At 38.2% G+C, this 11,204-nt stretch overlaps 1 pseudogene; it reads right to left on the reverse strand.

Moving 5' to 3' along the window:
- Positions 1-8,751: 8,751 nt before the first annotated feature.
- Positions 8,752-10,454, reverse strand: LOC144252594 (protein ENTREP3 pseudogene; annotated as a pseudogene).
- Positions 10,455-11,204: the final 750 nt, after the last annotated feature.

Raw genomic sequence — 11,204 nt, forward strand, 5'->3', positions numbered from 1 at the left:
AAATATATAAATACATTTGCTGAGTTAAATTCAAAACATTATCCTACATGTAATTTATAATATAAATGGTGGAGCTATCTTTTCTCCTATATAAAAATAATTTTTATTTTAAACCCAAAATATTTGCAATTTAACAAACTTGTAAATGTATAATAAATTACAGCCTTATTTTACAGAATCAATGTACAGGGCCCTAATCAATACTGAGAAGCAAGTCAAATGTTCATCATCTATTAAGTAAGAAAACCCTTGGTTTTATGTCAAATTTAGCAAACATTTTCTCCCCCCCCCACTCTCTTTACATATACACATATATCTTTGAAATCTTTGATTGGTCTATTAGTGCCTGCATGTGACATAGATAAACATGAAATAGTAGCTTTGTGCTATTTCCATATTTTGGGTAAATATTTATAATTACTCTTAAAATAATGCAGAACCATAGCTTTAGTTGGGACAGAAATCTTTAAAATGTCAAGCTTTCTGACGGAAAAACAATTTTTAAAAAATTTCATTTCTAAACTTATAGCTATATGCAAATTATTATAAACAGCTTTGAAAACTTATTATAATATACAACCATCTCCCCTACGAATAGGTCAGTGTACTACAAAAAAAAGTAGACTCAGACATTTTTTTGAACATCAAAAATATAACTATTTATCATGGTAGAAGTTTACTACTCAAAACAACTTGCCAAGTTTGGTATTAAGGCCACTGATTCACCAATATGTTAAGTAACTGGTCAAAGATCACCTGGCCTATAAATGATAGAGCTGGATAATAAGCTCTCTGCTATTTTGGCTCCAAATTCCACTATCTTTCCATATGTCACCTCAGAAATATCTTCTCAATGATTTGTAGGGAAACTTGTTAAGAGACTAAACTTTAATAAGGTAATTATTGAGAGTTTCATTTAAAAAGGTCTAATAGGATGAAAATAAGTCTGTTTGAAATGACTAAATAAGCATGAAAATATGTTAACTATTCTAATCCCCTATAACAGAAAGCCAATGTCTTTTTATTTTTGTCTTAAATTGCACATCAGATATAATGAATGTGAAAAATAAAAGAAAAAAGGAAATGTCATGAAGGTCAGGACTGAAGTCATTGACATTGATGTGAATTGATGTTCTCAAAATAATAGAAAAGCTAAAAAGAGATGATAATGGAATAAGTCAATATAAAAACACAGGATAAGTCTGGTGTCTTATATTCTAATCATACTATACCATAAGTCTGTATGTCTGGGCATGTTAATATGTCTCTCTGTACTCCTGCTCTTTATTGTGTAAATGAAAGTGGTTGAACTAAGTGGTTTCTAAGGTCCATTTGAGCTTCTGAATCCTTTAAGGAGTAAATGAGAGAGGACAAACTGTATTCTGAATTTTTAAAAATAATGCTATCATGAGCCTGAGTAAAATAAAACATCTAACAAGAGGGAAATATGCATCTTGGAAAATCTCTCATGTTGGAGAGATGAGTTTCATGTGAAGCAAAGAAAACATCAAGGAGGAGATGGAATTACAAAAGAAGATATTTCAAAGTTCTGTAGCATTTCAACCACCAATTGTATTTGTTTTTTTGTTTTGTTTGTTGTTGTTGTTTTAAAGTGATGCTTTTCCAGGAATTGAAAATAGGGTAGACAAATTTTTATTCAGTACAAATGTCAAGGTTGAGTATAGAGACTCAGGATCTTTGGTTTGGCATGAAAAGTAGACATATAACAGGAATGTAAATGGTATAACCACTTAGAAAAAATAGTTTACAATTTCCAAAAAGTTAAATTATATACACTACACACACACACACACACACACACACACACACACATCATCCCAGTCACTAGGATTCAGTAAAGAAATAAAAAGAAAGAGAGAAACAAGGAAATAAAGGAAGGAAGGAAGGAAAGAAAGAAAGAGAAGGAGGGAGGGAGGGAGAGAGAGAGAAGGAAGGAGGAATAAAAGAAAAAAAGAAAAGCCATCTCAGGAAGTGGTTCAAACTTAGTGGTAAAACACCCCTAGGTGCACCCTTTTGCCCTATATGCTCAATCCCCATTATTGCAAAAATAAGAAAAAGAAAATTTAGAATCAGTGAATTCATTTCTATAGAGAGGAACCACAAGATGGTGGACTAAAAGGAAGCTGTGTTTTTTGTAGCTGGGTGACCTGGGACTCAATCAGCTGAAATACTGCTTCTTTTTGAGGCGGGTAAAAGAGAGATTACTCAATATTGGACATCCAGAATGCCTTAGAGACTTAGAAATTTGGGATACAGTAAATTAGAAAGAGGGACAACATGCTATCAGCTGCAGTGGCATTAGCACAGAAGGAGTGGAAATGCTAATACAGTGGACAGTCTTAGTGTGGAAAATCCTGAGATTGGAGGGGCAGCCTGCCCTAGGCTAATCCAGAGGCTGAACTGCACAATGTACTAGTGCATGGAAGACACCTTATGTTTCCCAATTGTCTCCATAGAGCTGAGGCAGGAGCCATTTTGAGGATACACAGCAGTAGTGGTTGCAGGAACTGAGAACCAGGAACCAAGTTCTGAGATATCCAAGCAGGGTCCAATACATGGACCTGGCAGACATCTATAGCATGATCTAGACTGTCCCTAACAGACAGGAAAACAAGCACCAGAAAGTATTTTACCCGTGAGAATTTACAAGTCAGAAAAGCAAAGGAAAGCCTGGCTCTCACCCTGCTTTGAATGTGGCAGCTTGTAGGACCAGATAAAGCAGGCTGGAAATTTAAACTAGCAGCTATGCTCAGGAACTAAGCCTGGGAAGACTGGAAAGTTGGTATCAGCAAACAATAGAAGTGGTGAAGGATTGGCTTCCCTTCCCTACAAGTAAACCTGGAGAGACTCCTGGAATATAGTCTCCCAGTATAGATTGGCAACTGCTGGGGTTTAGACGTGCACTGATTTAATACCTCCATACTAGGCACCACTCTACAAAGCACCTGGGACAGGACTAGACCTAAGCTTGGCCTTTGGGAACTTGACCCTCTGAGAACTCCTTCCATAGAATTCTGGAGCATTACACCCTGGGAGTGAAGCTGAAAGTACTTCCCACCCCACCTTATCTTATCCTGCCAGAAGAGAAGCTGAGAATTGTTGAGCTTCAACTGGCAATTTGGCGAGCAACATAAAAAGGTTATGAGTTCGATAGCCTGCAGCCCCTACATTTGTGCTAGGTACATAATTCAAGAACAACAGAAAGAAAGACAGGTGGGCCTACATGCTGAATATATATCCTCATTGACTGTTAATTCTAATTCTAATGGAAACAATTCCTAACTTTTTCATCAAGAATCTCTCTTTTTTTCTTTTTACCCCCTTTTAAAGTGAATTAATTAATTATGTGTGCTGAATGTTTTATGGACATTTATATATTTTTTTTCTCATTTCTATCATTTTTTGAAGGTAGTTATTTTGCCTTGCTCTGTCATTTCAGGGTTAGGGTTTTTGATTAGTGTATTTGGATTTGTTTGATATTGTTTTTAGTTGTCTGTTTCTATTATTTCTGTGTCTCTCCTTTCTTTTCCTAACAGCTAAATTTTATTACCCTCTATTTCACTCTTCCTTTAATTTTTTTACATCTATTTTTCTCCTCCCTCATAAACTTCATACCTTATTTTTTTCTCCATTCTCCCTATTCTCCTTTTAAAATAGCAAACTCTTTCTACCTATCTCTTCCTACTTTTCAATAAACTCTATTCTTAACATCCTTTAACACTAAGTGGCCCCCACCACTAATGTTATAGCAATTATTATTGCTGTGGAAGTTAAAGCTGATATCTATTGTTTGAATTTATGCCAGATAGAACACATGATTACTTACTGTTTTTACTGTTGGCAATTGATGATCCTACCATGTCTGTTTATTGTGGATGTTTCTATAGAAACTAAGTATTTAGTTTAATGCTGTATATTGTTTGTGTTGGGTGTTGGTATTATTTTTTCCCCCTAATGTGTGAAGTACTGGTAATCTATAGGGATACTACATGGTCAAAGGGTAAAAACTCTGCTGATTCAGATCCATAGTAATAGATGGATAGACACTGAAACAATATGAAAAAAATAACAACCCAAATGCCTCAATAACAGTCTCCATTGCTAACAGAGTGGAGGAAATGTCAGAAAATGAATTTAAAATTTCATAGTTAAACTGATCTACAAGGTAAAAGATAATAAAAGCAGTGAAATCAAAGATAAAATATAAAAAGTGAAAGATCACTTAGCAATGAGATAGGTATTCTGAAAAAGAATCATCAGAAATCCTTGAAATGAAGGAGTCAATAAATCAAATTAAAAATTCAATGGAAAACATCACCAATAGACTAGACTACTCAGAAGACAGAGTTTTAGGAAACGAAGTCAAAGAGTAAAATCTTGAAAATAAAGTTGTTTGTGGAGAAAACACGTAAAGAGGCCATGAAAAGAATTTTCAAGAAATATGAGATAACATTAAAAGGCAATATTTAAGATTCATCAGGATAGATGAAGGCTCTGAAATACAAACTAAAGGAATGAACAGTCTTTTCAATAAAATAATATAAGAAAAAATTTCAAAACTTAAGAATGAAATGGCAAATCAAATACAGAGGCACACAGGCCTTCAACTATACAAACTTACAACAGCCCCACACCAAGGCACAGTATCATGAGGATGCCTAATATAAATAATAAGAATAGAATTGTGAAAGCTGCTAGATAAAAACCTCACATTTAGAGGTAAACTAGTCTCGATCCCAGCTGATTTCCTCAACCCAAACCCCAAAAGCTAGGAGATTTTGGAATAATATATATCAAGCTCTGTTAGAAAATAGATACAAGGATACTATACCCAGAAAAATTAAACTTCAGAGTTGAAGATGAAATAAAAATCTCCCATGATAAACAAAAGTTAAAAGAATTCACAACTAGAAGGCCTGCACTACAAAATATCTCAATAAAATATCTCATAAAGAAGAAATGAAAAATAAAAATGAAAACCAGGAAAGGGCAAACTACACTAGAAGAATAGTCAATCAAAGTAGAATCTTTTTCAACTTAAAAACTAGAAATAAATCAAAATGACAAAATAAAATCATCTCTCAACAATAACATTGAATGTAAATGGCCCAACCTCATCAATCAATAGACATATAGTGGCAGATTGTATTAAAAAGCAACATCCAACAATATGCTATCTCCAAGAGACTCACCTCATAGGAAAAGATATCCACAGCCTAAAAGTGAAAGGATGAGGGAAAATATATAATTTATATAGATCTCATAAACAAGAAGAGTTTCTATTCTCATATCAGGCAGAGCGGGCTTCAAGCCAAAGTTAATCACACGAGACAAAAAAATTCATTTCATACTGCTTAAGGGAATCATATAACAATAAGCAATTACAATCACAAATATTTGTGCCCCAAACAATGGAGCATCTATGTACATCCAACAAGCCCTTCTCAATATCAAGAATCAAATAGACTGCAACACAGTAATACTGGGTGACATTTACATGCCTCACTCATCACAGGACAGATATTCCAAACAAAAATAAAGACGCTACAGAGATTAAAAATGCAACTAATAATTTAGACTTAACAGAGATATATAGAATATTTCATCCATCAACAACCAAATTCACATTCTTCTCAGAAGCAGATGAAACGTTTTCTAAAATAGACCATATTTTATGCCACAACACAACTTTTAGCAAATACAAGAAAATAGAGATGATACCAAGCATTCTGTAAGATCATAATGGAATGGAATTAATAATTGATGATAAGATAAAAAATACATACTAGTCTGATATAGGGAGACTAAATACACTATTAAATCATAAATGTATAGCAGAAGAAATCAGGGGTGAAACTAAAAGCTATGTAGAGGTAAATAAGAATAATGTTACAACATATCAAAATCTCTGTGACACTATAAAGGTGGTTATAAGAGGAAAATTCATAACATTAAACTTTTACATTAAAAAATAGAAATATACCAAATAAATAATCTAATATTACTGAGGTTAGCAGGTTCCAAGTCACTGAGTTTTGTTAGAAAATGGCCTCAGTTAGCCTTGTACCATAATTTATAGAGCAGCAAAGACTCTTTCTCTGTACAAATTGAACTATGTAAAATTAAACACAGCTTTTCTTATTAGTCTCTTAAGAAGCAAATGGGGAGGGAGAGGGGTGCCTGCAGTGTGTACGATGCCTAATTCCAATTTCCTCGTAGTGATGCACAGCACTCTGTCAATTCCATCTTTCTTTTGCAAGCTCATACACTGTGGGTAACTCCTATAGCACCATGATATCAGTGAAGGAGTGAAAGGGTGCAGTAGCAAGTAAGAAACCAGTGTTCAAGAAACCCTTCCTCACTGCCCAGATGTTCTGTCTAATGGTCATGTTAGCGCTCTACAGTTCCATTTCTCATCTATGAAAACACTGTTTTATATCATGTTTTTTGTTTATTATTATTATTGACACAGGATTCATTGTGTTTCCCAGGCTGACCTCAAACTCCAGGTCTCACAGGTGTGTGCCCTCGTGCCTGGCTCAAGTTCCTAAAATTCAAAAAAACCACCTTTGAGAATACCAGGATGCTATGAGTTTGATCACCAGAAATATGAAAACTTCTCAAGATAAATCTATGTAGCATTTCAATTATTCACCACCATTGTAAAGCCCTTACAACTGTGTGGATCTTAGCAGAGAAACCCTCACTTGTGATTTCTTTTGTCTTTCTTACCTCTATAATTCTTTAATCCTTGGGGCATTTAAATAAAAAAAAAAAAAACTTAAACTTTTTGGGCTGGGGATGTGGCTCAAGTGGTAACGAGTTCGCCTGGCATGCATTGGGTGCTGGGATAGATCCTCAGCACCACATAAAAAAACATAATAAAGATGTTGTATCCACCAAAAACTGAAAAAATAAATATTAAAAAATTCTCTCTCTCTCTCTCTCTCTCTCTCTCTCTCTCTCTCTCTCTCTCATCTACCCCCTATCTCTCTCTTTAAAAAAACAAAAAACTTAAACTTTTGCCAGATATGGTGGTGCACACCTGTAATCCCAGCTTGAGAGAGTAATGCAGGAGGATCCCATGTTCAAAGCCAGCCTCAGCTATTTAACTAGACCTAAGTAACTTAGTGAGACCCTGTCTCAAAATCAAAAATGAAAATGTCTGGGGATGTGACTCAGTGATGATAATAATAGTAATAACAATAATAGAAATAATAATAACAAACCATTTAAGCTTTATGAGCTCTCATGGGAAAATATATGTGAAGTGTTTCTGGGCCAGAATTCTGGACCATAGGTTATATCCATTTTGTACTTTCCATATATCTGTGTTTACTGTGAGATTTGGCCAAGTTATACAATCTTAACCAGGTGGTATACTGAAAAAAAAACTTAAATTTTGGAATAAAATAGAAATTAGTCCAAATACTGGTTACTGCTTACATTCACTCTGTAACTCTCTGAGACAATACTTGGTGAGCATACTGGCACTGTATGGAAACCTGTGTAATTGTTTGTGGTCCTAGACTTTAAAAAATTCACATTTAAAGACTATTTTCTCATTATTTAACCTAAGTCCTTTCCAATTTAATGCTCCTCTCACAAATCTAAGAGGGTCCTCATGATTCTTACCCCTTCATCTGGTCTTCCTTCTCTTCCTTTGCATTGCTAACTCTGGTGTTCTCTCAACCCGTTTCAAGGAGTAGGTTCCTCTCCAATCATCACTTTCCATTGTGAGTCAGGTTGTGGACTGTTATGCTGTTATGCTGCAGCTGAGTTAAATGGGTTGTAATGCAAGTCAAAACCATCTTGAGACATTTGAAAGTCCTAGACACCCTTGCATTTATAGCTGCTGTTCTCAAAATAGCATTAATGTTAAAATATATTCATATTTCACATAAATTGTTTTGCTAATAACAATATGAAAATACTTTTACAGATTTGATGTTAGGTTTTAAGAATTTGTTTTCCTCTTGCCTTAATATATGTATATACATGTGTGTGCACACACACATATATATTCATGAACACATGTATGCATATATGTGCATGAGAGTATTATAGATATATGTGGTTGTAGCAAATTACTTGAAGCATATTTTAATTTTCAGAAATTTAGTAAATCAGAAATTTAAAAAATTCAGTTTTTGATGGACCTTTATTTTATTCATTTTTTAAAATTTTTTTTTATTCATATGTGACAGCAGAATGCATTACACTTCTAATTACATATATAGAGCACAATTTTTCATATCTCTGGTTGTATACATAGTATATTCACACCAATTTGTGTCTTCACACATGTACTTTGGATAGTAATGATCATCACATTCCACCATCATTAATTACCCCATGCCCCCTCCCTTCCCCTTCAACCCCTCCGAGAATAAAATCCCATGCCTCACACATGTGAGGCAAGCTCTCTACCACTGAGCCACAACCCCGGCCCCAAATCAAAAATTTTGATGCTGCAATTTTATTGCTTATGGATAGCTGTTTTACATTTTAAACCCTTTTGCATTCTTTACAATTTTACATGTACTCCATTGTAATACTTGCTGGGTGAAATATTTGGCCATGGCTTTAGTCCTAGTTTTGTCAACTATTAGTTAAATGATCTTGGGTTAATTCCTCTAATTCTCTGAGCTTTGGTTTTTCTCAATGGGCTGTTGTTTGTCAGTCAAGGAATCCTAGGTCAATTTTTTTTTTTTTTATTGAAGACTTACTTTGTGTGTTAAGAGCTTTACAAACATTCATCTTCACAATGTCTTATGGATCAGGCAATTGAGGTTAAGTAACTTGCCCAAGGTCATGCAGCTAGAGGTGGCAGAGCTGAGAGGTCACCTAGATTTCTGGCTCTTCGTTGCCCACCTCATCACCCCATCACACAGGCACAGAGTCCCCTCCACCTAAACACCCAGGACACATTTTTTCCCTGACAGAGTGCCCCTGAGAATCAGTCACTCTTGAGCTGGAGGGAGTGTATTAATTTTCCTCCTCCGATGCTGTAAGCAGGGGCATCCCCCTGACAGCCTGAATACCCATGCAGCACAGGACAGAAGCTCTCCCAGTCCAAAGGGGCAGAGGCAAGCAGCAGAGCCCCAAAGGCAGAAGGAAAGAGACACTTCTGGGGATATATAGCGGGTTTTTGGTTTTTTATTGTGTGTGTGTGTGTGCGCCAGCCAATGCAAGAGGGTGCTGGGGGCTGCTGGTCCTGACCAGCTGGTACCTGTGGCCCCAGTATTCATCTGGATCTGTTCAGTGTAACAGGAAACCCAGGTCAGAGCCCAGTCTCCCTGCTGCCCCCGTTGAGGCTGAGGCTGTGGGGGCGCGTCCCACGCTCCAGCCTCCGGCCAGGCAGGAGGCGCCGCAGAGAGGAGCCAGAGCTCAGGTCACCACAGCTGCGGAGGTGGAGGCTTTCTCGGCCTGGCCGGCCCCATGGGCTCCTGCTTATGTTCATGAGCTCCAGTGCCCGTGGGGTCTGGGGATTTCCTGGACATCTGGAGGAAACGAGTGACCAGGCCCCGGCCTGGCCAGCTTCCTTTTAGGTCTCCCAGAGAGTGAGCAGGTGCAGGGCCTGAGGGGAGGGGGACCTTCTGGAAGGTGGGCACAGGGCGCCGTTTCTCAGCTGAGCGGGCACGCAGCAACTTGGGGGAAGGGCAGCGGGCGAGGCGGAAGAGGCAGGCTTCAGAACAGAGCCCTGTGTCTGCAGAGGAAACAGAGGCAGCTTCTTCCTCAAGCACTTTGGTATAAAGGTCCCTGAAGTCAGCAGTGTAGCTGGAGGTGGTGATGCCCGGGTCGCTGTGGGACCGTGGCAGCAGCAGCAGCGGTGGCGGGGGAGCCGGATGAGGAGGCCGGTGCCCCGGTGGGGTGAGGGAACCTGAGCTACCGCTGAAGCGGCGAGTGGGGGCTCGCGTGGGAGGGGCCGCTGCTGGGCGGCTGCCTCCCCGGGGGACCCGTCGTCTCAGCTCCGGGAAGCAGGGTCCCACCCAGGGTGGCCAGCCCTCCAGCAGGTGGCAGCTGCGGGCTGTCGTTGGGGCACCCAGGGCGGGTGGGGCCTCCGGGGCAGAGCAGGAATAGGAGCGGGCAGCCCGTGGGGGCCGCCGAGGCAGGGGGCTGTCCTCGAAGGGGCCTCGCAGGCCGCAGTCCAGGCTGAGGCAGTAGCCCGCGCGGCTGCGCTGGATGGAGCAGAAGAGCACGTAGTCGACGGAGCGCACGGAGCCCTGCAGCTCCAGCAGGCACGAGTCCTCTGAAGGGCTAGAGCCGCCCGGGAGGTCACCGATGGCTGACAGCACCAGAGACCCACTGTCCATGGACACGTCTACAATGGAGGCCACACGCTCACAGATACAGGAGCCATCATGAAGCTGAGGATCAATCAGAGTAGCCTGGCTGTCTCCTCGTAGTCCCATGACGGCCTCATATGAAGGGGGACAGAAGCTGAATGCAATTATCTAGTTCTCAATACTTAAATTTTTTCAATATTAAAATTAGTCCATTAAACTTGAAAAGTCTAAGGAATACCCAAAGAGGGAAGAAAGTATGAGTAAAACCTCTATAATTACTTGAATTCCAATTTAGTGACATTTCATTTGTGTTTTCTAATATGTCAACTTACCTTTGGTTAACAAATTAAATCAATTTATGCACTTAAAATTAACTTATAAACCTTAGCGTTATCCTCTAAATCCTAGTTTTGTTTTCTGGGCAGGAGAGACAGGGAGCGAGAGAAATATAATGGAATTAGACATCAGTGGTGTTTTGTGTAATGTTTAAAATAAAAGGAGTAAAGACAACTTAAGCTTTTCATTAACGGTGTGACCAGAGGTATCCCTTGTCAATTACTTTTAAAAAAATATGACAAATTTCCCTTAATTGTCAAATGAATTCTAAAGAAGTAGCAGAGGTAAATAAAATGCAGAAAGATTTTTTAAACTTATGTACATTTATCGTTCCATCTATATTCTGACCAGGCTTTTTCTTGGTTATTCTTACTATACAACATTACTACTGGAAATCATAATTTGTTTAATGTGAAGAGTTTTTTTGTTTTGTTTTGTATTTTGAGTTTGGACACAAAACAGCTAAAAAAACAAAAGTCTTTGATTTAAACAAGGAAATGAAAGAGAATATTTTCTTCATAATCAGAAGATATGATGAAATTTTATAGTGTGTGAAAC

The sequence above is a fragment of the Urocitellus parryii genome, unplaced genomic scaffold (assembly GCF_045843805.1).
Source record: "Urocitellus parryii isolate mUroPar1 unplaced genomic scaffold, mUroPar1.hap1 Scaffold_48, whole genome shotgun sequence".
NCBI lineage: Eukaryota > Metazoa > Chordata > Mammalia > Rodentia > Sciuridae > Urocitellus > Urocitellus parryii.